Source organism: Culex quinquefasciatus, chromosome 2, assembly GCF_015732765.1.
Source record: "Culex quinquefasciatus strain JHB chromosome 2, VPISU_Cqui_1.0_pri_paternal, whole genome shotgun sequence".
Taxonomy (NCBI): domain Eukaryota; kingdom Metazoa; phylum Arthropoda; class Insecta; order Diptera; family Culicidae; genus Culex; species Culex quinquefasciatus.
The window spans coordinates 878,285-904,903 of NC_051862.1; the positions used below are offsets into that span (position 1 = coordinate 878,285).

General features: G+C 38.6%; 1 protein-coding gene across 1 annotated transcript in view; it reads right to left on the minus strand.

Moving 5' to 3' along the window:
* LOC6037194 (protein kinase C, brain isozyme) overlaps window positions 1–26,619 on the minus strand; it is a 76,503-nt gene that overhangs the window by 47,258 nt on the left and 2,626 nt on the right.

A 26,619-nucleotide genomic window follows, 5' to 3' on the forward strand; every position in this document is an offset into this window, starting at 1 on the left:
ATCAATTCTAATGTAGTTCTTGCAAAAAAATACATATTTTATTAATTATTAAAAAAAAAATAATAGATTTCGGATTTACAAAAAAAAAAAAAAAACACTGGGAAATATATCATGGCGTTGCTATTTGTTGTTAATCAGCTTCGATAAACAACATGATAAAAATAAATTTTAGGAGAGTTTTAGGAGAGAACTATGGTGAATAAGGCCTTCTACATACAGAACCAGTCTTTTTAATCTTTGTTATTCACTCTTATTTAAAATTAATAAAATACTGTTATAATAGATTATTTTAAAAGGCTGGTATGCAGATCGGAAGGAAAGGGGTCAAGAAACAGCTTTACGAACGGCAGAACAAAGGAGAGGAGCGATTTCTTGGGGCTTTTCTTCACCCTCTCTGACTTGCTTGCGCTGCCGCTGCTGTCCATTTGATTTTTTTCTTGACCGGTTCCTTCCGAAGTGCGTAAACCGCTAAATAGTAAATAGTTTCGTTGAAGAAGTACAATTTATAAAAATCATTTTCTTTAATTACTCAAAATTTACTTACATTACATACTTACATTAAGTTACCTTATTACCATGAATTACTAAGTAATTTAATAATTACTTAATTACCAGCTAAAAATCAAAGTAATTATTAATTACTTGCCAGTCTGAGGCCTTGCTGGAAACCCTTGATTTCTTTGTTAAAAAGTTACATTTCAAAAGTTGTTCGCATAAATTTCCACTAAATTCAGAAACAGACATTTCGAAGAAAAAAGTTTACTTATCAATTTTCAAAACCGCAAATCAGCATGGAATTGGTCCGGCACCGACGCTGGCAACACTCTGTTTGGTGGAAAACATGGCATGCCAAACATATGCCGTACTCCTCCTCGCAGCAGGCTGCGAGTGTTTGTTTTGTATCAAAGTAGGCGGTGGCAGGTATAGGTACAATTTATGCTATATTTAATCCGTTCTGTCTCCTCTCTTATTTTACTTCTCTGTGTGAGTATGTATTTGTGTTTTATTACTTTTGGGAACAAATATGTAAGAGTGTGTGTTTGTAGGATAATCTCCCAAGCAATAAGATCCATCCCGTTTTCTGAGATGAAAGGAAAAACCATAGCCTCTGCTGCACGATATTAGAGCTCCACATGGACAAGCCCACACGTGGTTTTGCACGGCCTGCCTCGATTGGAACTAACACTTTCCATTCGAGCTTTTCATTGGTGACTTCGTATTACGGTGCCTACTGTGATGTCCAATTTTGTGTATCTTCTACCAATATTTTCCTTCACCAGGAATCATAACAAGAAGATGGCAAAGAGTTTTTCACGTTTTCCCCCGGTCTAGCCGAGATTGTCGCACGTACATTAAAGGAAATTGTATCAAACAGAATTGAAATTTACTCCGTACTCAATAAGAGTGTTTACGTGATGATGGCAAGGAGTTATAGGGAGAGATGATGCGGAAAAGAACACGAGATGGAAAAATGTGGAAAGCGAACGTGTGAAAAGCCATCACGGAGGCACGTCAGTCAGAAAGAGAAGGTTGTGAAGTTGATACTTTTCCACAATTCACGCTGGAGCACGCGTCGTCGTCGTCGTCTTCCGATGTGACGTGAAAGAAATCGCATGTTACGGGGCGGCGCAACATTTACTTGCTCATTGAAGTGGAATTTGTGATTGATTTTTTTTCCCTCCCGCTTCGATCAAAACAGACTTGAGTGATGTAATTCTATTTGGAGGCAACAATCACATGTATCGGAAACGGGGTTTGCCGATCAAGCCCGTCAATTTATTCAATCTGTTGTAGGTTGAAAACATATTTTCAAGATTTACTTAACTTGGTCTTTTTGTACACTCTGGAATACAAAAATTCAAAAATACAAAAATACAAAAATACAAAAATACAAAAATACAAAAATACAAAAATACAAAAATACAAAAATACAAAAATACAAAAATACAAAAATACAAAAATACAAAAATACAAAAATACGAAAATACAAAAATACAAAAATACAAAAATACAAAAATACAAAAATACAAAAATACAAAAATACAAAAATACAAAAATACAAAAATACAAAAATACAAAAATACAAAAATACAAAAATACAAAAATACAAAAATACAAAAATACAAAAATACAAAAATACAAAAATACAAAAATACAAAAATACAAAAATACAAAAATACAAAAATATTACAATAATTCTACAATAATTCTAGGGTAGTTCTAGGGTAATTTTTCAAAACAACCAATGTGCCATGGGTTTCCTATGTACACAGTATAATTTGAAAAAGTAAGCGAGACTTGATCACTTCATTTTTTCCATCTCAATTTCGCCGATTTCCAATTCGTTCGAGGGGGTTGTCACTTTTCACATTTTAATTGTGTTCCGCGTGCGTATAATTCGTCGGTATCGCGGTGCAGCACGACAAACATAAAAAGTTAAATGAGAAGCATGCACCGAGTAGTACTCAACAAAAAAAAGAGCACAAATTGAATAAATGGCACTGCCTCGGCAAGTCGATGGGAAAATGTAAAAACCATAGCAAGCTGTGGAAAACCGAACGCGATGGTGACGGAAGGACGGAAAATGTGGCGAAAATCTATCAAGTATAATTATCGCTGGCGCGAAATAATGAAACACATTTTGTTGATACCCTGCAAGTGCCCCCTCCACTTTTTGCGGCTAGTGAAGCGCGTGAGCGAACACTAATTTATTTATTCACAAGCTTTCATGAACATGGTGTGCCATGGTGTGCTGCGATTGCATCGAAAAAACGGGGTTTCGAAAATGGGTTGGAAATATGGCATCCCGCAGCGGATGACAGTTGATGTGGGGTATTTCTCTTCTTGGAAGTGAGAATTGTATGACCAGTCAATTTACGTTCAATATCTTTATTGACACCTGTTGATCTCTGAACAACTTTTGATGAATCGACGAAAAACTTAAAAATGTAATCAAAGATAGTCGCAAGAATAAATTAGGTTAACACTTTAATGCTCGCCTACTTCGATTCAATCAAATTTGTCTTCAAAGCTCCCGCCCACAGCCAAACGGATCAAACCAACAGACGAAATTAATTATCAAAGTACTAAAAAGCCCACCGAATCTTTATTGCGTCGGTTCCAACTTCTAATCGCCCTTCACGGACGATTCTCACGGCGGGCACGTGCCTCATCAAATTATCGACATTTCCTTCGTTTCCCCCCGCTGGCAAAGCTTCAGAAAAAGGCCGAGAAACCGGAAGCAGTAACTATAACACAATCAGCAGCAACTCACTGAAACCGTATCCCGGAAAATGAGCTACGGCCCGACGGCGGCCACCCCAGATAATTGTCGACGGAAGGCAAATCGACACCGATGCTATCGACTCCATGGACGGACGGACAAAGTTGAACAAGTTGAAAAGATCAATTTCACAATCGTCTTTACCGGTTGGATGGTAGGGGTGGGGACGATTCTTGTAATGATTTTAGACTGGGGTTTGATTTGATTGCTTGGAATTCTTTGACAGGATGTTCGTTTTCTAAAATTGTTGATGATTGTGTTCTCCTTTCGTCACACTTTTAGAACGGAACACAGACAGACCTTTTTCGGTTCTTTATATTGCCCAGAAAAGCTTAACTGTCCCATCTGAATTTTCATACATTTGCATTCGCATTTGATCAAAACGAGTCGCAGACTGGATTTCGTCATGTATATTCATGCACGTGAGTACTGTTGAGTTTTCATGACAACTCTTCAGCTCTGAACTAAAAATGTCCAATCAGAGTGAACCTGGCAAATCTGCTTAAACATGAAGCCTCGGCGGGTGCTTCAGTACATTTTCGGGCTAATTAATAATATTTCCACCAAAAGTTTGCCCCTTAAAAGCTATTAAAATTCAAATTGGATCCTTCCGGCTATCGCTAGAATAATTAAAAGCTTAAGAGAGGTACGCACACTTCACGAAGGTGCCCGTCCCGCCATTAAAGTTTAGAACGATTTATCATATTATACATTTCTGCTGCCAACTTTGCAAATTGGCATTTTTGTTCCGGTGCGTCTGTTTTGTGTTTTGTTTTCCAGGAAATTATTTTTTGTTCGCCAGGTAAAAACAGAAAATCACTCTCTCGGTGGAAAACTTTTGCTAATGAATTCTTTTTTCGCTACTTCCAACAAGTCTAACTCTGAACTTGATTGGGTATAATTTATCCGCTCTGTCCTACCCTCTGGAGCCACCAATTTGTCACAACGCGATGCTCTCCACGTGCGGCCCCTCCTCGGAACCGGGGGCCGTGTTCTGAACCCGTTTTATGTGTAACAAATCTCTCAATTAAGGTTTAATTTGATTTCCGCCCATTTCGCAGTTGGATTCGTCACCCCCGGAACGGGTCGAATCTTGGAGCATGGAGTATGCAAACACACTCACTTTGAAGACGACCGGGTGGGACTTGAAAACCTTGTTAGAACACCAAGAGCGAAGTTGAAATTCGATCCAGAGCCGACTAACCAACCGATGACGGTGGAGAGCAGCTTGCTTACCGAACTCGTCGGCCAATATCCCTCTGGCAAACAGTCCTTTTTTGATGCCAGCGCTCCGCGGGGAGTGGACCACCTCTTGGGTACACAACACCACCAGCGTTGTTGGCTGAGACCCTTGTCGTCGGATTTTCCGATCCCGGAAAGACCAATCCATCTAGTTTTTTGTTGAATTTTGAGAAATGAAAGAGTTATAGTGAAACTTGGTATAGAAAATTTTGTTACAGATGTTTTAGTATTTTCGAATCAACGGGAACTATCTATATATTTTTTTTCATCCCCTGAACTACTATCTAGGGGAAATATACCCATTTTAATCACACTAAGCCGTTCGACCAATTCTCATCACTTTTGCGGTTTTCCGCTATAAAATGAACATTTTCAGATGTATCAACAATGGAAAGTTGCTTGCTCACTTCTATTTGAGCTATTTATTACTTTGGAACAGACAAAAACACTTTATTTAAGCTGTAATTCATGATCAAAGTGCTGATAGGCCGATAATAGAAATAGGCTGAGAAAGGGTATAGTTCCCCTACTAAGCAATTTGCAACAAAATTTCCATATTTTTACAATCAGATTGTTGCAGGATTGGGTCCGTAAGTTTTTTTTCTTCAATTATGGAATAGGAAGACAACAACTCCCTTGCTTGCAGTGCACCCTTAAAATGACTGTAAATTTTATCCGAAGTGTCCAAATGGATTTGATCAAAAACAAAAAAAAATATGTATGAAGTACTCAATAAGTACTCCAAACAACAGTTTAATCTTAAACCTGGCCGTTATTAGCTAAGCTCTAAAAAATATTTTTTGAAGGTTTTAACCAATGCTTTACAAGTTTACGTCGAAGAAGGCGTAGATTACAAGATAAATTTTGATGTCTTAGAAAAAAAGAATTAGATCAGCAGGCCCAACAATTTTCAAGAAGTTGAAAAAATCCAAATAATTTTCCCTAAAAGAAAGGATTTATGAAATTCTTTAGATGTGAATCACCCCAAAAATCAAACCAAAGGACCACTGTGTGTCGCAAGCATCTGAGTAGGCGTAGTTGAAACAAAATAAAGACTTGAATCCTCCGAAATTTAGCAAGAAATTTTTGCTGCTGGTCAAACACAGTCAACGTTCCGGTTGTCAATATTCAAAGAACCATCGAAGAAAAGAATAATCAGTTCATTAAACGATACAAAATGAAGGACTAATTGAAAATGAGAGAGAATCATAGTATCGTCCAGCAAACAAAAACAAATAAATGTCAAACATCCTTCAAAGCTCCGTTTCGCAAAAAAATCTAAGCAAGCCACGAGAAAGTGAAATTAATGATAATCGGAAGAATTTTAAGAATAAAATATCCAAGGGAACGTCGTGAAAGAGATCCTTTAAGGAAGAGAAAATATCGAGGAATAAAAAGAATCAAGGTATGCACTTTTAAGGGACTGGAGAATTCTTCGACAGAAGGAACAATATTGAGATCGAGAAGATAACAAACCAGAGTCTGTTTTCGTTAAATTTTACTATGGCTCTGTCAAAATATAAACATGAAAATTTGTTGTACATGGTTAGGTTGTAAATGCTAAAAAAAACAACTCCAAAAATCTCTCAAACCATTTTTCCTGGTTTAAAGCTACTTATCATTCCAAACTTGAGCCCCAATATAGTCCACCAAATCCCTCGAACCATACAGTGCAAACTCCCTCCACTCCTGAATGAAACTTTACTGGCAAATAAAAGCCAAGATTTTCTCTCCCGCCCACCGCCAAACCGACCCATCAAAGCCATAAAAGCATCGCCGTCGGATCCTACTAAATCTTCCCACAACGTCGAACTGAGCTTATTGAGCCACCCCCGCGCGCGTCGCCGCCACAGCCAGAGCATGACAAGCCCAGAGAGAGAAGGGCATATCAGTTCGCGTCCCACGCACAGACAAGAAACCCCCCCGCCCCCCTCGTCCACCCAAAAAAAGCTGTCATCATTTAAATGTCAATTGAATTTCATCCCGTGTCGTCGTCGTCGTCGGAGCAAGATCCTTTGCACGGTTTAGTGTCCCACGTGGCATCCCCTGAAAAAGCTAGAGGGAGAGCGAGAGATAGCGGTGCATGACGCAACAACAAAGCAAGCCACGTGACATCGACCACGTGTGTGTGTGTCGGGTTGGCTTTTTGTTACGTTTCCCACCATGGCCTGCTTTAATCTGAGCGCACCATTTTCCGGATAACGACGACGACGATGACGGCCACACACCGCTGCTGTCCGGTTTTTCCGTGGCATGGTTTCGGGCATGTCGCTGACGTTAATTGATGTGTGGACAGCCAGAAGTGGTCCAGTTAGGTGCCGCGCGGTCCGTCACACGGTGGCGGTTGATGTTTCCGCCGGTGGATTTTGCAATTTGACCATTCAGAGTCTCCCCCCGAAAAAGTCGTTTAATTAACAATGAATCACTGTAATGGCGGACGAGAGCGTCGGACTCTGATTTCATCCAACTAATGCATGTGGGTGTACTACGGAGGGAACCGAAAGTGGATTGATTTACGTTTGATGTTTTGTCTAGTGTCATTTTCAAAATGGGCTACCTTTCCCGGTATGACATAACAAACGACCCGATTGACCACCAACAGATGGGAAAGCTTTTCTCTGTGGAAATGACCATCGTTTAATTTAGTCGTCAATAAACTAAGCATTAGTCTTTAGTCTTTAGTCTTTAGTCTTTAGTCTTTAGTCTTTAGTCTTTAGTCTTTAGTCTTTAGTCTTTAGTCTTTAGTCTTTAGTCTTTAGTCTTTAGTCTTTAGTCTTTAGTCTTTAGTCTTTAGTCTTTAGTCTTTAGTCTTTAGTCTTTAGTCTTTAGTCTTTAGTCTTTAGTCTTTAGTCTTTAGTCTTTAGTCTTTAGTCTTTAGTCTTTAGTCTTTAGTCTTTAGTCTTTAGTCTTTAGTCTTTAGTCTTTAGTCTTTAGTCTTTAGTCTTTAGTCTTTAGTCTTTAGTCTTTAGTCTTTAGTCTTTAGTCTTTAGTCTTTAGTCTTTAGTCTTTAGTCTTTAGTCTTTAGTCTTTAGTCTTTAGTCTTTAGTCTTTAGTCTTTAGTCTTTAGTCTTTAGTCTTTAGTCTTTAGTCTTTAGTCTTTAGTCTTTAGTCTTTAGTCTTTAGTCTTTAGTCTTTAGTCTTTAGTCTTTAGTCTTTAGTCTTTAGTCTTTAGTCTTTAGTCTTTAGTCTTTAGTCTTTAGTCTTTAGTCTTTAGTCTTTAGTCTTTAGTCTTTAGTCTTTAGTCTTTAGTCTTTAGTCTTTAGTCTTTAGTCTTTAGCAAAAAAAAATACTACGATTTGCTAGAGAACTAACCTCAAAGTGCGTGCTTACGTGTGCGTATGGGGGTCATCGAAAGTCATATGCCACTGTCCTCTCTGGTTGTCCATCGGTCGTCGTCGTCGTTTCGCAACAAGTCCTCCAACAACTTCTTCCGCCATTATGAAAGCACGGTCATGCGAAAGTCACCGCCCTCGGCCCCCTCGGCAGTCAACACACAATGCCACGGCATTCTGGGGGACAAAACCAATCGATCCAGAAAAGCTCCACCATCAAGTGGACAGTTTGAGCAAGGAATGTTGAAAAAAAAAACCTAATGAAAGTGTATAACAAGAGCTCATACATTATCATCATCATCACATCGTGGGCTCGTAAATTTCAATCGCAGTAGGCCGCCAAAGCAACGGAAGCGAATTTTGAGTTGAACCACCACTCTGTTGAAAGCCTGCTTCGATCATCGCCGGAGAAAGAAAGACCCTGAATGTGCAGATATATGCAAAATGGGTTGCGCTCGTGGCAGCTCTTCTCCATTGCACTGCTCTGCACGGTTGTAATCGATAATCACACGTGAAAGCCCTCGTTTCCAAGTGCACACAGTCCTTGCTGGAAGCTACCAGCGTGGTTCTGCACAAAAGCCTGTCTGGAAACTTTAAACCGACCCTGTCGGATCACTCCATAAAGTTCGATACGGGATAACGATGACGACAACGAAGACCACTTCGAAAAGGATAGTTTTGCCGGAAGTTTCGAAAAAGAGTAAGAACAGTGAGCTACAAAATGGGAGAACAATCCTCCTGTAGCATTTTTTCCCCATTACGCCAAACAAAAGAAGACACACAGAAAAAAAGTTGAAAAAGCCATCATTTTGCACTGTTGCATTTTGCAATGCAAGTGAGCAAACCGAGCAGGCTGTGGAGCGATATACCTTCGTCGGCCATGGCTTGCTGGGGTCGTTTCACAGCAGCAGCTCGCTCCTCGGCTCATCTGTTGAACGAGAACGAGAAACATAACACCAGCCAGCTAGCCCAGCAGTGTCGGATCTAGGGAGGAGGAAACCCACACGTGAAGGGCTGCGGGGCGAATGGAGCTTGTTGAATGCCCTGGCCAGGTCAGGTCCTCGTCAGAGCAACGGACTTAGCTGCTGAGCAAATGACGAAAATCGATTTCTCCGTTTTTGGCGATATCATTCCGTAATTGCTTTGAATAGTTGCCGCTTCAAGGGTTGTTGGGGTGGGTTTGGGGTGAGAGAAGTGGGGTGAGGTTGATTTTCCGGTAAACTGAACAAACTGATGGGTGGGTTTTCCCTGAGTGGGGGTTTCCAGTTTCGTAGAGAAGGCGTCTCCTCCTGAAGGCAAACGATTGGTTATAACAATTTGTGTTGAAATAATTACACCCGTATACTTAAACGGTTCATTTACATAAGGGGAGGATAAAACATGTCATGAAACTGTTTAGATGACAATCCATGTTATTTTAAATTCCATTCCCAAATACAATACTCAAAATTTTATAGTGATTCTTGCCTTCGTTTTCTTCACTCTGTATTTTGAAAACAAAATTTCTGATCTTTGCGTTCTTAAGACCTGTTTTCAACTTTGTTATTACCAGAAAATTACGAATATGACTAAATTAAGATTTCCAAAAATATTGTTGAAGAGTATTTGGAATTTCATTTGGATATGAAATTTGTTCTGATAAATTACCATTTAAGTTTTGTGTTCAGGGACCATTCCTAAACCACGTTCTCGATTTTTTTATTTCAATAACACATTTTAATGTTATTCAGGAAATTATTTGAAAAAAATAATTGCTGTTAAGTAGAAAATATTTGAAAACAAATTTAAGAAGCAAACCATTTTTCGATTTTTATCCATTTTTATTCAGAAAAAATCAAAACGCTCTCAAAGAGCATCAAATTATACGTTTTGAGTAAAATGCTTCATTAAAAATTAATAGACTCACAAAACATTTAAAAAAATATATTGAAAGCTGATTCTTAAAGTATTCTGAACATTTCTCAAATAAGCTTAGTGTGATTCCAAGCTGTTCCGTTCGAATTCAAAACAAACTTTTTAATTTACAAGAAAAAAAAAACAATTAGCAATTTCGAAGGTTAAAACCAGAGTTGCCAGGTTGCCAGATAAATCTGGGAATGCAGGATTTGTCAAGTGTCACCTTTCTCTGTGCCAGATATTGACCGATTTGCCAGATTTTTAATGTTATGCCCATTTTGAACAACTTTTTGATTGAAATGAACAATAATGGAAAAAACAATGCTTAACAAATGGGTAATTCTCTACCAACTCACACGAAATCGGGAAAAGTTGCCCCGACCCCTCTTCGATTTGCGTGAAACTTTGTCCTAAGGGGTAACTTTTGTCCCTGATCACGAATCCGAGGTCCGTTTTTTGATATCTCGTGACGGAGGGGCGGTACGACCCCTTCCATTTTTGAACATGCGAAAAAAGAGGTGTTTTTCAATAATTTGCAGCCGGAAACGGTGATGAGATAGAAATTTTGTGTCAAAGGGACTTTTATGTAAAATTAGACGCCCGATTTGATGGCGTACTCAGAATTCCGAAAAACGTATTTTCATCGAAAAAACACTAAAAAGTTTTAAAAATTCTCCCATTTTCCGTTACTCGACTGTAAAAATTTTGGAACATGTCATTTTATGGGAAATTTAATGTACTTTTCGAATCTACATTGACCCAGAAGGGTCATTTTTTCATTTAGAACAAAATTTTTCATTTTAAAATTTCGTGTTTTTTCTTACTTTGTAGGGTTATTTTTTAGAGTGTAACAATGTTCTACAAAGTTGTAGAGCAGACAATTACAAAAATTTTGATATATAGACATAAGGGGTTTGCTTACAAACATCACGAGTTATCGCGATTTTACGAAAAAAAGTTTTGAAAAAGTTACTTTTTGCGTTTCTCTTTGTTTCGTCGTCCGTGTCTGTCGCGGGTGTCCATTAGCCTGTCCCATTTTGAGGTCATGTCGAGGAATTTCAGGTGCTCACTTCTTAAATGATAGATTATGATGTCAGGAACAATGTTTTCTTAGACAAGAAAAATTAATAAAATACTTTCTCGCACCCCCTAGTCGATTTACTGAAAAAGTCACTTTTTGAACAAATTTTCTAAAATCGCTTGGAATCAATACAAAAACTGTTTCGATCAGGTGTGTATTATCTTCAAACGATAGGTTTTGTCCATAGATTAAGATGCACTATCAATATTGGACCAAAATTTAAGTTTTTGGACTCTCCCAGGCGGATTTGTGTCGAAAAAATCGCATTTTTTCGAAACTTTTTTCAGAAATGTTCATTTAATTTAGGGTAGTCTATTTTTTCAAGTGACACCAATACATGCAGCTTATAGGAAATTTCATGGCGAACATTTTTCTTTCTGAGAAAATCCAATTTCGACACTCCAAAGCCGAGATATTTGAGTTTTAGTGAGGAAAAAAGTGCCAATTTTCAAAATTTCTCAGAATTCAGAAGCAAGGCCTACTAATTACACGATGTAGCAAGCATATGTCTCAATGGTCAGGGTATGCTTTTTTATAGTAATTTTGGCCGCTGAATCCGAATCTGAAATCAAATTTCGTGTAAACAGTGATGTTTTGGAGCTACACCCTTTTGGAATGTTATTTGCGTGTTTAAGAGGCAGTTTTTGTAAATATTGCTCGGTTTGTTCTAGAGGTCGTATCGAGGTGCTCCGTTTTGGATGAAACTTTCAGCGTTTGTTTGTTTATACATGAGATGAACTCATGCCAAATATGAGCCCTCTACGACAAAGGGAAGTGGGGTAAAACGGGCATTGAAGTTTGAATTTTCCGAGGATTTCGAATAGGACAAATGTGAGGAGGATTTCGAACAAAAAAAAGTGCCGCTATGGGTGTCTACAGAACAATAACTAACGTTGTAAAATGGAGCCTAACATTTCAAAAGGGCACATAACTTTTGTAAACAATAGTGTATCTCTTTCACTCGAATGACAGTTTACATAAGGTGTGAAAGGGACACACTCTTATCTAGAAAAGTTATGTGCCCTAATGAAATGGCAAGCACGAAATGTTTGTTATAGAAAAATCGAAAAACTATGAGAAAAACTGCGATTGGCCAACAAGTTATTACCGTAGGCTAATTGTCCATTAAATTCCCTAACTTTTGAACTAAAAGAGTATGGGTGTTGCTGGCTGTTGCAAAAAGATATTGAGATTAAAAAAAAAATATTTTTAACAATAATTTGCAAAAGCTATGAGAAAATGTTAAACCAATCCTGGATGTCTATGGCTGATTTTGAAGTGCTTCAAAAGACCTTTCGAATGCATCTAAGAGAGTTGGAATTGATGAAGTTTTACTAAAATGCGAGCAATTTTGAGAATTTTTATGTTTTTTGGACCTCAAACTTCAATGCCCGTTTTACCCCACTTCCCTTTGGCGTAGAGGGCTCATATTTGGCATGAGTTCATCTCATGTATAAACAAACAAACGCTGAAAGTTTCATCCAAAACGGAGCACCTCGATACGACCTCTAGAACAAACCGAGCAATATTTACAAAAACTGCCTCTTAAACACGCAAATAACATTCCAAAAGGGTGTAGCTCCAAAACATCACTGTTTACACGAAATTTGATTTCAGATTCGGATTCAGCGGCCAAAATTACTATAAAAAAGCATACCCTGACCATTGAGACATATGCTTGCTACATCGTGTAATTAGTAGGCCTTGCTTCTGAATTCTGAGAAATTTTGAAAATTGGCACTTTTTTCCTCACTAAAACTCAAATATCTCGGCTTTGGAGTGTCGAAATTGGATTTTCTCAGAGGGAAAAATGTTCGCCATGAAATTTCCTATAAGCTGCATGTATTGGTGTCACTTGGAAAAATAGACTACCCTAAATTAAATGAACATTTCTGAAAAAAGTTTCGAAAAAATGCGATTTTTTCGGCACAAATCCGCCTGGGAGAGTCCAAAAACTTAAATTTTGGTACAATATTGATAGTGCATCTTAATCTATGGACAAAAACCTATCGTTTGAAGATAATACACACCTGATCGAAACAGTTTTTGTATTGATTCCAAGCGATTTTAGAAAATTTGTTCAAAAAAGTGACTTTTTTCAGTAAATCGACTAGGGGGTGCGAGAAAGTATTTTATTAATTTTTCTTGTCTAAGAAAACATTGTTCCTGACATCATAATCTATCATTTAAGAAGTGAGCACCTGAAATTCCTCGACATGACCTCAAAATGGGACAGGCTAGTGTCCATGAACGGCCATGATCAACGACGACCAACATTTTCAAAAAAAAAATTCGTAAAATCGCAATAACTCGTGATGTTTATAAGCAAACCCCTTATGTTAATATATCAAAATTTTTGTAATTGTCTGCTCTACAACTTTGTAGAACATTGTTACACTCTAAAAAATAACCCTGCAAAGTTAGAAAAAACACGAAATTTTAAAATGAAAATTTTTGTTCTAAATGAAAAAATGACCCTTCTGGGTCAATGTAGATTCGAAAAGTACATTAAATTTCCCATAAAATGACATGTTCCAAAATTTTTTACAGTCGAGTAACGGAAAATGGGAGAATTTTTAAAACTTTTTTAGTGTTTTTTTCGATGAAAAATACGTTTTTTCGGAATTCTGAGTACGCCATCAAATCGGGCGTCTAATTTTACATAAAAGTCCCTTTGACACCGAATTTCTATCTCATCACCGTTTCAGGCTGCAAATTATTGAAAAACACCTCTTTTTTCGCATGTTCAAAAATGGAAGGGGTCGTACCGCCCCTCCGTCACGAGATATCAAAAAACGGACCTCGGATTCGTGATCAGGGACAAAAGTTACCCCTTAGGACAAAGTTTCACGCAAATCGAAGAGGGGTCGGGGCAACTGCTGTGTGAGTTGGCGGAGAATTACCCAAATTTAAGCTGAGAATAAATGGACGTTTTTTTATTTTATCAAATCATTAAAAACTATCTACAAAAGCTCATTACTCACAAATTATTTTACAGGTCTGGGCCAAACTTTTCCAATTTGATTTGATTGCAATTTCTCGTTTTCCAATATTTTTTCTAGGAAAACACACAAACACACACCAACCCAAACCCCATCTCGTCACATTCTCAGTACAGAGCCACCGTGTAATAGTTTTCCCTAGTTTGACCTACATTTCCTGTGAACAGCTGTGTGACGAGAGCTTTGCACAATATCCTAGAACAGCATGTGAGCCCGATGATTTCTCCTGGTGTGCACCTGTAGCTGTGTGTGGCTCGATGCTTTTCCACCTGAGTCGCAACTTTTTTTTCCTAACACAACAACAACCACAGAAGCAACAACAACGTTGCTGAAATTGAAATTGATGACACGGGGACGGAGCGACATGGCAGCACACCCGGGAGCACTTCATCGTCGATGGTAATCACGTGGGGATGCTCCTCTTCCTCATCCCAACGAGAGAAGAAAAAAAAAGAAAGCATAAACCAACAATCGTGGTCGGTTTCATCGCCTCAACAACAAAACCACCAAACAAAAACACAACAATTCCATTTCACACCACCCTCTTGTCATCAAATAATGGGGTCAAAAGAATGTCCACAGCATCACAGAAGAGTTTCGAGGAGAGTTGGGTTAATTAATTAAAACACAATTTTCCACGGGACCCTGATTCTGAAATAATGAAGGTGCTTTCGTGGACGATGCAAATGGAAGAATCAAATGGAAGAATAAGTCCATGACGGTTACCTCGTCGCAACCACCTCTACTGCCCACCACAAGAGCGAGCAGGCCAGCAGTTGCCTTAATTGGATGAAAGTGGAAAATAGTGCGAATTCCAAGGCATACTTGGTCCGTGACCGAAATAAACAATCGTTATGTAATGTTGAATGGAATCACTATAAAATGCAGTTTTTCCCAGATTCGCAGTAAAACTATTTTTGAGTGTTAAAAAGGAACACTGAATATTTCTGGAAATATTATTTTCGTCTGGCTAGGCATTTGCTCAATTTTCAATGTTTAGAAATTAAGTCTCAGTGACAGTTCCAATACTTCGAATCATGCCTATAATTTCGAAAAAGTAAAAAATCATGTTTTTAACCCCCATTGAAATAATAAAGCCATTTTGGTAATTTTTATAGTTTTGTTCGTTTTGGTCGATTTGGTTATAATGTTCGATGTAGTAATTTGTTAGTTTTACCTATTTTGGTCGCTTTAGTACAATTTTGTTCTTTTTTGTCGTTTTGGTCGATTTGGTCATTTTGGTCATTTCGATCTTTTTGATCATTTTGTTCTTTTTAGTCGTTTTGGTTATTTTGTCCGATTTGTTCATAATGTTCAATTTGGTAATTTTGTTCGTTTTGCCCTTTTTGGTCGATTTGGTAATTTTATCCATTTTGGTGTTTTTATCGTTTTGGCCGATTTGGTAATTTTATCAATTTTGGTCGTTTTTGTCGTTTTAGCCGATTTGATGTTTTCGGCGATTTTGATGATTTTGGATATTCTGGCCGATTTGGTCTTTTCGGTCATTTCGGTCGTTTTGATCATTTTGTTCGCTTTGGTCGCTTTGCCCCATATGGTCGATTTGGAAATTTTATACATTTTGATCGTTCTCATTGTTTTGGTAATTTTGGCCAATTTGGACGTTTTGGATATTTTGACCGATTTGGTCATTTTGATCTTTTCGGCCATGTTGGTCATTTTTATTGCTTTGTTCGTTTTGGTCGATTTGGTCATTTTTGCCGATTTGGTGGTATTTTTTTAAATTTTGGTCCTTTTTGTTGTTTTGGTAATTTTAACCGATTTTGTCATTTTGGTCGTGTTTTACATATTGGTCGTTTTGGCCTTGGGCGTTTCAACCATTTTGGCCAATTTGGTAATTTTGGCAGATTTTGTCTAATGTTCGATTTGGTTATAATGCTCGATTTGGTAATTTTGATCGTTTTCCCGTCTTGGACGCTTTGGTAATTTTATCCATTTTGGTCGTTTTTGTCGATTTGGTCAATTTGGTAATTTTATCCATGATGGTCATTTTTGTTGTTTTGGTAATTTTATTCGATTTGGTCATTTTGGTCGTTTTCGCTACGCAATTTTTATCATTTCGTTCGTTCTGGTCGATTTGGTTATAATGTTCGATTCGGTATTTTTAAATGGACATTTTATCCATTTTGGCCGCTTTTGTCGTTGTGGCAAAAATGGAAAACATGTTTCAACTTTATAACACCGCATCAAAAATCCGGATATTTTCGAAAACACCACATATCGAACCTTCAGACAATTCAATACCTAGGTATGGGACCGAGTTGAATGAGACTCAAATCGTTCTAGCCAGCTTGCAGTGCTGAGAATTTTTTGGTTATATTTCGCAGATTTAGTGTGGGTTTTTGATCCAAAGTTTTAAATATCCACCTAACGCAACTATCACCAGTCAGCATGGCAAAGTTCACCATGACACTCTCTTTATCTTCCACATAATGCGATCCTCTGAGGGAGGGAGGGAACCCAAATTCATTTTCCACCGCCTACTACCGATACTATAACCGCACAGAATCCATGGCCTAATCACAACTAATTGTTATAGGCAAAATTTACGCCTTTTGTGAAAATGGTTCAACACTAGCTGCTCTTGTTTGCTGGTTCAGAAGATAACCTCTCCTTCTCTATCAGCCCGATGTTTACGAACATTTATGGTGCAAAATATTGTGGCAAAAGGATGTGTGTGCGTGAATGTGCGTGTGTTGGCCAAACACATGTCTCATCCTGCCATTTAATTTTGAGAGGAAACCTTACGGAAAAGCATCGCCTGCTGTATTCATATTGAATGTTGTACGATGTTGTTTTCGTCGTCGGGGGGGCATGGGTTGCTTCGGTTCACAGTTTCGCACAAAAGTGTTGTTGGCCTGCAGGCCGTGTTGTCGTCGGTGCCGTGTATCCCCAGAAGGTGTACCGTTCGCTTGTAGGTGTGGGATTTCCCCCGGCCGTTGTCGTCATCGTTTTCGGGGTTGGGCGGACCGGGAAAATTGTGCCATTAAATATTCATTCCGATCTCGGAGAAATATACACACTTATTGCTCACGCTACCCGTCTCAAGTGTCCTTCATAAATGTTGCATGGGAAAGTCACTGGTTGCTGTGACCGGCCAGCCGGAAGGTGCCCCAGGTTTTGAAATTTTGGCGCGCTTGCTTTGGTTTGTCTTTCGCGTGCTGGGCTCGAAAAGCTTCTTGGGAAAACTTTTAAGTGAAATGATCTATGGATCAGGCTGTTTCTTCCTTCTCGCTGGAGAAGATGCTATAAAGAGCCAGAAGCACTGCCACTTGTTGGGTGTAAATTACTTGCAAATAAAGACCACCCTGAGACTATGTTTATATGCTATATAACAAACTCACTCGCTCGCAGAGGCTTGGGATTGTAATTAAAAGGGAAAGCTTTATCGTCTTCTTGAGGATTACACACCTGGCTTGGCATGAGTTTGCAGCCTGTTGCTCAATTTAAATTTAGAATTTGAAATTTATCTTGAAATTCTATCCCCTCACAAATTACTAAGAAAGATGGCAACACAAATTAGTAGGCATTGATTTCCTCTCGCGTTTGAAGATGCCAAGGAGCACTAGATGGGCAACAACTTATTTTAATTGATCTGAGGTAGCTCACTGATGAAACCTTTGACCTTCGCTCGAGAGGTTAATTTTTGACGAGACTTTCACTACCCAAAGAGGTCGCGCGTGGGTTTATTAAGGGGAAAAAGTTGGTCCTTCTTCAGGACTCGCCTTGGCTGCTGCGTAAAAGTGCGTGTTTCTTTAAAAAAAAAAGAAGAAATAAACCACCACTGCCAGTGATGCCATCGTCATCATCATCATCAAACCCGAAAGCCGCGCCAAACTTTGTCAATTAGGAAGAAGGGGTGCTGCTGCGCACAAGTTCCGCCGTCCGGACTCCGACCTCAACGGCAAAGGACGGGGCGGCACCGGGAATGAGTCTTTGAATTTTAAATGAAATTAGTGAGTTTGTAAATCTCGGGCGAAACGGTTGAGTTATGGCACTTTGGGGAACTGTGTGTGTTGCGGGGGTGTTTATTTTACTCTAAAGTCGCACTTTGGCATTTTCGAAGAGGTCCGTGTGGCCGCCTGTGTTGTTGTGTGGGCTCTCGAAGTGTGGGGTGATAAAAGGGCGGCGTGGTTTGTTTTCACTATGTTTGGGGGTGAAATTACTATCTCTGGTCGGGCCAACTTTGATAATTATGTCAAAGTTAACGCATAAAACACTGGCGGTAAATTTGATTTTAATTATTTAATGCACGCTAGGAATGCTTGAATTGGGTGATAAGAGTCATTTTGCTTTTAGATATGGTGATAGAACTTTTTTCATTTCAGATTTTTTTTAATCACGTTTCAGAAGCCATATACTATTGATAGAAAATGTTCAGAAATGATCTTAAATCAATTTCAAGTACCTGAAATAAGTGGACATTATTGGGAAATCATAAAGTTAGATTTGTAACATGGTTCGACGTACTTTCGAACAACTGTTTTAAAGATAAGAAAAATGTTCGTCTTCATGGTGACACTCTGAAGCATCACTTTGAATTTATCTTTTTAACACGTATTCGAAGTTAGAGGGTCAAAATAAAGCATTTCTTACAGCATTATACCGAAATTAATTCAATTACTGTTTTTAATTGGTCAAGCTTGAGTTGTCAAGTTATTGTGAGCAGAAACTTTTGATTGATTTTATTATGTTTTACCTTTACTTTCTCTTCTAATTAAAAGTAACGAAAAATAAATACCAACTCATATCCGCGTATCTGCTTAATCAAATTTCAGCCAATAAAAACATATCTCGACAAATTAAAGCGTAGAAAGAGACATTTCCAGCCTGACAAGAAAATATTTACAAAACAAGCTATAACCACTGAATTTGCTGATACTCCAAATCCAACCATAAACAATCTTCAAAACTTACGAATAATTGAATTTTATTACCGCCATCACAACGCGTGTTGGCTTTACTTTTTTTGTACTCTCGAGTGTTTTTTTTCTTTTTCATTGATGTGGCCATAAACATGGTTAAAATCCATAATATAAAAAGGAAAGAGCACCCAGACCCCGTAATCGTTACTTTTTATCTGCGCTCTCGTCGTCCGAGTTGGTCGTTTCCCTTCCCCTCGTATGCGTGTTTTCTACATATTTGTTCTGCGGCGGGTTCGAGAACAACCAAATAAAACTTCTCTCTTTTTTTTGCACACTATTTTTTCACATTCCAAATTTGCTTGGCACAGACAGATATGATCAGTAACATGGCCTACTGCGCGAAACCCACTTTGTTTGCTGGACAACTCCACGTGCTTGTATCATCTCCGCGGCCTACTATGTTGACCATGTTGACCGACCCGCGAGAATATGCTGCGGGTCGTTCAGCGGGATGACCACCACGCAAAGTGAACACTCAATTCCGGAGTGCGGTTCCCTCGAGCGTGACGACATCGGCGGCCAAATATGCTCTCCGTCTAGGGCAGCGTGGCACGATATGTATAGAATAAATATGGGCTAAAAATCCCACTTCGTCTGACGGCAACGCTCTCGCCATCTCATACTTGTTTTGTTGTTTGAACTCTTCTCGTAGAATTGGGAACACAAACACGAGACCGGGTCGACCGCGGCGCAAATAAAGCCAAGGAAAAACGCTAAATTTGCCATCGAAACGGATGCTGCCGAAATTGAAAACCATAAAAAGCGTTATTAACCATTTAGGCCGCTCACGATTTTTGACACACAGCCTTTTGTCGTGAGATTTGTCTGCTCGCAACGCTTGATTCCTTAAACTTGCCACAATTTGTAGCAAATCGGCCCCGCGAAGCAATCCGCTCGTCAAGAACATTTAATTGCTTGCTAATACAACTAGCAGGCCGTGACTGGGCACACAGCTCGCAAAGGAATGCACCGGTTACACAACCCCGGTGCTGCTGCTGTCGCCGTCAAAGCAGGCCACATTACATACGTCATCTTTGTTTGCGTTGTAAAATTGTTGCTACACTTGTCGTAACGATACACCAACAACAACTGCCACGATATTGATCGAAGCAGGCTTGTTGGTTTTCACCAGTGGCAGAGCAGTGTGGGAAATTCTAGAGCGTTCTGACTTGGACCGGTTCGTTCCGGTGTGATGCCTCTCGGAGGCTACTGTGATTGGGGAGTTGAGTGTTTTTTGAATATATATTTGTTCTATTTTTTGGTAACCCTAACGCAAGCCATTAAATCGCACACTTCGGATGTCCGACGTCAGCGTAAATTATGATTCAACATTAAAATGACACATTGGATTGTTGGCAGCAGTAGCACCACCATGTGCAAGAAGATAAAAAAGCTACCGTTAAATTTGGTACTAAGGCAACACTTTATGAGAGTTATGCTATCAACGGGAATGGATCTGCTGATACAACGAAAGAGCAGTTTAATGTGCCAATATAAATTGCGATATGAGTTTGAAGCTTCAAAAAACCTTTAAGTCAGATTTGGTAAAGAACAGAACATTAAAAAAAACTTACTTAATTCACATATGTTATTGATGTCTTCCTCACTTCTAACCAAAAATGTGATAAACGGGCATTGAAATTTGAGGTCCAAAAACAAAACAAAAATTTTATAATTGCTAGCATTTTTGTTAAAATTCATAAAACCCAAATTTCTTGGTTAATTTGCAAAAGAATTTGTAGCAGTTACATTCTGAAAATTACTGTTAAAAAATAAACCCCCATTTTTCACATAACTATATATTTTCAAAAAAAAATACTTACAATTTTAATTATTGCTATATGATTAACAAATGATCGGGAGTTTTTCACACATTGCGTGGTAATAATACAAGTTTTTGAAATTACTCGAAATTTTCACAAAAAACGATTTTCTAAAAAAATACTCAGCATTTTAGTTTTTTTTTTGCAATATAGGTATTACTTGTTTGAAATTTTTCATGTATTACACAGGTAATGATACTATTTTGAAAATAATTAAAATTTTCACAATATTAAGTAGAAGCGTCCATTATCGGAAGTTACGATTATCGGAAGTTACGATTATCCGCAACCGCAATTTTGGCCGCCATCTTGGATTTGAAATCTCTCAATCACTTTAGAGTAGTACTCAAAAATAAGACAAAGAAAAAATTTTTTTTTCATGAATCGATAATAGAGTCGGGACTGTATGAGTATCAAACGATCGGGAATTTTCCATACAATTCAAAAGTAGTAAACTATTGAAAATATATAAAAAATCACAAAACTACGTGATTTCGCAAATTACAAAAAGTTGTTTTTTATATTATTGGAATCAACAAAACGGTAATTTTTCATAATTGGAATTTTTTTTTCTCATAAAGGGAAATTTATTTTTTCGAAAATACTTAAAAAAATATCACAAAACTTTGTATTTTTGGAAAAAATAACAAAAAAATTAAGTTTTTACAATTAAAAAAACAAATTATTCGCTCTACAGCAGCGATTCTCAACGGGGGTACCGAGCCTACTTGATTTACACGGTAGGGGGTACCAGCCTAGAAGAAGGTTGAGAATGGCTGCTCTACAGCATTGCCTTGGCGTTCTCTATTGCGAGATTCCTACTCGAAACCAGGTGTCCGAAGGCTTGATTGTTGAGGCAATTGCAAACCTCTTCTTACACCTTAGCTTCCATCCACCCCGGGATTCGAACTGACGACCTTTGGATTGTTAGTCCAACTGCCTACCAGCGACTCCACCGAGACAGGACCCAGGGAGACGACTCCTACACCTGGACTGAGCTAACGACCTAACCTTTAGGTTAGTCCGGGGCCAACATTTACTTCCCGTCCGACGGAAGGCGTGATCAGACAAAGTTCGTCTCGAAAAATGCCACCGGGTCCGTCTGGGATCGAACCCAGACCGACTGGGTGAGAGGCAATCACGCTTATCCCTACACCACGGTCCCGGCAAGTTTTTACAATATTGGAATCAAATGATTGGGAATTTTTCATACATTTACGACAAACAACGATCTGAGCTAAGGTGAAATCTTTTTAATTTATTATAGATTTTTTTGCAAATTTTCAAAAAAAGCTTATACTGTTACTATCAAAACGTGCAAAAAATCCAAATGACCCGTATTATAAATGTTTAAAAATGCTAACTAGTAATTTGCAACAACTTTTCAGGGGCTCTATATTAATATATAGCTAAGGGATGTTTGAAAATATCCATAAGGATCTTAACGAGCCAGTTAAAAGCAATTTAAACTTTAAAATTTTTCTTTGCTTCATGGTTGAGGGAAACATTGCTCCACCAATTTTCCCGTGTAGCCAGGAGCTACAAAACCCCATAGCTTTTGTCGCGTTAAAACAATATTTTAGCGCTTAGAGTGGCATCTCCCCCGAGGGCACATCAGGAACTCGCGCCATGCTGCTCCTTGCTGGTCATCAAAAGTCTGGGCTATGGTAGAGAGCAGAACAAAAAAGGATCGAACCAGCACCAGACCATCGTCATCCAGCGCACAACGGGTGGTGCCGGGTTGTGTTTTGATGAACGTAACGTACACCCAGAGCCGCCGTCGTCGTCGTCACCTTTACCGCGCCGGATGATGAAAAGAGGCGGTCGTTATCGGAAGTGGTTCCAAACCGCTGCACCTTCGTCGTTTCTCCGCTGCGGAAGCGGCTCTCAAAAACGCGCCCCAACGCGAGATAGCAAAGAAGCTCAGCAAAGAATAAGGGGAGAAATAATCGAGCCGGATCCGGTAATGTTCGCAAGCATCCAAGTAGGCCCTGCAGAGGACGACAACCACACTGTCGAGTCGAGGAGTCTCCTCTGCCGGGGCCACTCACGGAGAAGGTAACCACAGTTGCCGCTGCGAATCGCAGGAGGCGTTTATCGTGGAAGTAAAGATAGACTTGCGCTGAGGATGGGCATGGCCTGCTTTTATTAGGGAGAGCACGTCATGGGACAGAAGGGAACAGAATAGATAGAATCGATCCAAGCAGGCATGTGAAACTCATGAATAAGAGTTAACTTTTGCAATAGAATTTTAAATTTGATCAACTAAACCGCTAACATCATGTTAAGGATTTTCCAACCGAACTAACTTTTTGCAACTCTGGTCAAAAAAGCTCGACATAACTTTTTCACAGTATCGATTCAGGGACCCTTGGCAGACCCCATAGCCAAGTTGTTTGTCCCAGCTATTTCTATCGCAGCATCCCCCCTCCCATCTCACACGTGGGAATTGTCGCCGTTTATGGCTTGTACATGCCTGTGTGACCAGCAATGTGGCTTACATCCTCTCCTTCCCAGGATATTCTTAACCGACCCAACAAATAATCAGCCTCGCCAGAAATAAATTCAAATTTATACCTTTTGCCCCTCCACCAGCCTTCCATTCCAGATGAGGTTGGATCATCGTTTTGGGAATGCTGCTACTGCTGCTCGGAAGATTTAAATAGAAACGCGTTTATTGTGCTTTGTTAGACACCATGGCTGTCGTCTTGGATGAAATATACGGCGTGTCTTCCGGGAGTGGGTTTCCTTGGATTGAATCAGCGAGCTGGCGAAAATCGCGGGTTTCTGGGAATCCAATAAAAGTTCCGCTCCCCAGAAGAGTCAATTTCAAGGATTTAGCGAGGGAGAGTAGCAAATGGATTAAATTCGTTACGAGTAGGGTAGGGTAGTCATCAATGAGACACTTTTGGTTTTCAACTTTCAGCGATTTTTCAAATTTTTTCATCAGCATGTTTTAATAAGCTTTTTGTTACATTTTCTTTCTTTTAATGTGTTCTAACATTGACCAAAATATGAGATCGATCCGACATCTAGGGTCAGAGTTATTCAACTGTCTCATTGTAGACGCACTTGGCAGGAACAATGAGACAGCTGGGGAACAATGAGACACACTACAAAAATCAATATTTTTCTAGTAAAACATCATGTTTTTGTATTGTTCCGTAGCAGGTTACTTGCCTTGAACATTTTAGAGCAATTTTGCCAACATGAAAGTTTAATTATCGAAAGTTATACTAAAAAGTATTTAAATATTGTAAAATCCATATATTTATACCAAATAACTTTGTATTTTTGGTTAAATGAGGTTTAAACTCTATAAATATGCCAAAAATCACTTTCAATTCATGTTTTGAAAGATTTCCATAGATTTTGAAAAGTTTAATGAAGAAAAATCAAAGTATCTCATTGTTACCCATGGGCTGAAATGAGTGGGGAACAATGAGACAGCCCTGGATTCTGGGTATATTCTAAATTTTGGCCAAACCTAATGAAAGGACATTGTAGCCCAACTCAATCCCTATGGAACGTCGAAAGAAATTTGAAGAAATATTAGTTTTGGTGTTAATGGCAGCCTACGAGCGAAAAAGTATTTTTTGTCCATAATTTACTTTTACACCCCAGAATCAAACATTCATGAATAACTTTTCAAGGGAGCGTCCATAACCAAAGCCACTATTATGGCAGATGTGTATCTAGTAGACACACCTTTCCCCCAAATATGAGCCTGATTGATTGAAACTACGACTTGTGAGAGCCATTTTATCATTGTTCCCCGTGTCTCATTGATGACTACTCTACCCTACTGGTAAAAATGTTTGTTGTTTGCTTTTTGGTTACATTTTGATAACTTTGTTTTAATGAAAATAAACTTAAAGTATGAACAAATAATACAAAACATAACATTCAAGGTGACGCATGGTGCATTAAGATTGCCTTGTATCCAATTTTGAGATAATTTCTAAATTAGCTAGTATCTCAAATCTTGAAAACAGTCAATAAATGTACGATTTTTTAGAGGGTTTAAAGCATTTTCTACGCTACGATTTGTCATTTCACTTTTGTTTACCAATTTATACACCAATAGTTTTTCCATAAATATTTAGTAGCATCACAAAGTAACACTGCTTCTTGATATTTGGTTCAACTCTGTGGTAGCTGGGTTCAATTTACACTCGAAAATAATTGATATTTTAAAAATTCCCCTTACTAATCTAATCTTATCTACAAATTCAAATTAAAAATTCTCTTGTCTATCAAAAAGATGTTTTTTTTAAAGTTTATCCACTTTATTAAAAAAATGTAATAAAAATAAGCAAATTTCGACCATAAACTCAAAGATACTTCACGCTGAAAATGTTCAGTTCCCATCATACTACGAAACAAAATATCACAGAAATTTTGTACAAGAAATGTTATTACAGAAAAATAAATAAATTAAGATTTTTTTTTTGAAAGTTTTCGAAATTTCAATAAAGATCATCGTTTTAGAGAAACAGCCTAACCAAAAAAAAAAATCTAAACATTTTTTTCCATATATTTATTAAAAAGAAAGTTGATAGAAACTGAAACAAAAATGAGCTTTCGAATGAATTAATTTTCCTAACTTTTTTCTAGATTTTAGAAACTTACAATTTTCATCTTTCAGTTATTCACTAGAATTTCTGATCTTCAAGAGGTTAGGTGAATCTGCCAATCGTTGTCATGAAAAAATGATTACTAAAAACATTTGTCCAGTATAACAAAGATCGTCGTAAAATTAGTCATAAAAAACATAATTTGATTATACATAACGTTTTTAAATGACTTCGGATAAGTGTAGATGAATTATAATCCAAACATATACATTTGAAACTCAGCTCAGTACAGACTCAATTTTCCGAAGGCCTCGAAAAAAATTCACTTTGAATAAATAATCAAATATTCAAACACTAAATCGTTTTTAGATGTTCGGGAAATATTTTCCTTGTTGTGAGTGAACAATTTTCACAAGCGAAAAATGAATGAGAATTTAATCTCTGTTTCGGGAAATCGATTCTGTACTTATTAAGCAGGAGCCGGGACCGTGGTGTAGGGGTAAGCGTGGTTGCCTCTCACCCAGTCGGCCTGGGTTCGATCCCAGACGGTCCCGGTGGCATTTTTTGAGACGAGATTTGTCTGATCACGCCTTCCGTCGGACGGGAAGTAAATGTTGGCCCCGGACTAACCTAAAAAAAAGGTTAGGTCGTTAGCTCAGTCCAGGTGTAGGAGTCGTCTCCCTGGGTCCTGTCTCGGTGGAGTCGCTGGTAGGCAGTTGGACTAACAATCCAAAGGTCGTCAGTTCGAATCCCGGGGTGGATGGAAGCTAAGGTGTAAAAAGAGGTTTGCAATTGCCTCAACAATCAAGCCTTCGGACACTTAGTTTCGAGTAGGAATCTCGCAATCGAGAACGCCAAGGCAATGCTGTAGAGCGAATAATTTGATTTTTGACTTATTAAGAAAAGATGCTCACTGTAAACTCAATTAGTATTCAATACTTTACCAATTCAAACCCTTCAAAAAGCTAACGTAATCCTCTAAATTTAGAGCCCCTTCTGGACCCGAACCCTTTGCCGCTTGAATTATGAATTCTAATTAACCCTCGCGCCGACAACAAAAAGGGAACTTCCATTCTGCCAGTCAACTTCACACACACACCAGCAGCAGAGCAGTGCACATTATTGATGAAGTGGCCTGCTTCGATCCCGCATTAGGGCAATCTCTCAGCATCATCGCTCGCACCCGTAGAAGGCAATAAATTTTTCCCCCGGACGACCAGACACAATTGATTTTCCCGCGACGACAAGAAAGCTCGGGGACCATCTGGTTCTTTTCACCGGGGGAGAAAAAAAGATGTGGAAAACCCACAGGAAAAATGCAAATCCTTGCCATGAATCCTTCGTCATCGATCATTTCACAGCAGCAGCAGCGTGGTTCGTTTAGCACGACCTATCCGGTTCTAGAGTTTTTCATATTTTTCTTAAGGGGAGCTTTTTTTT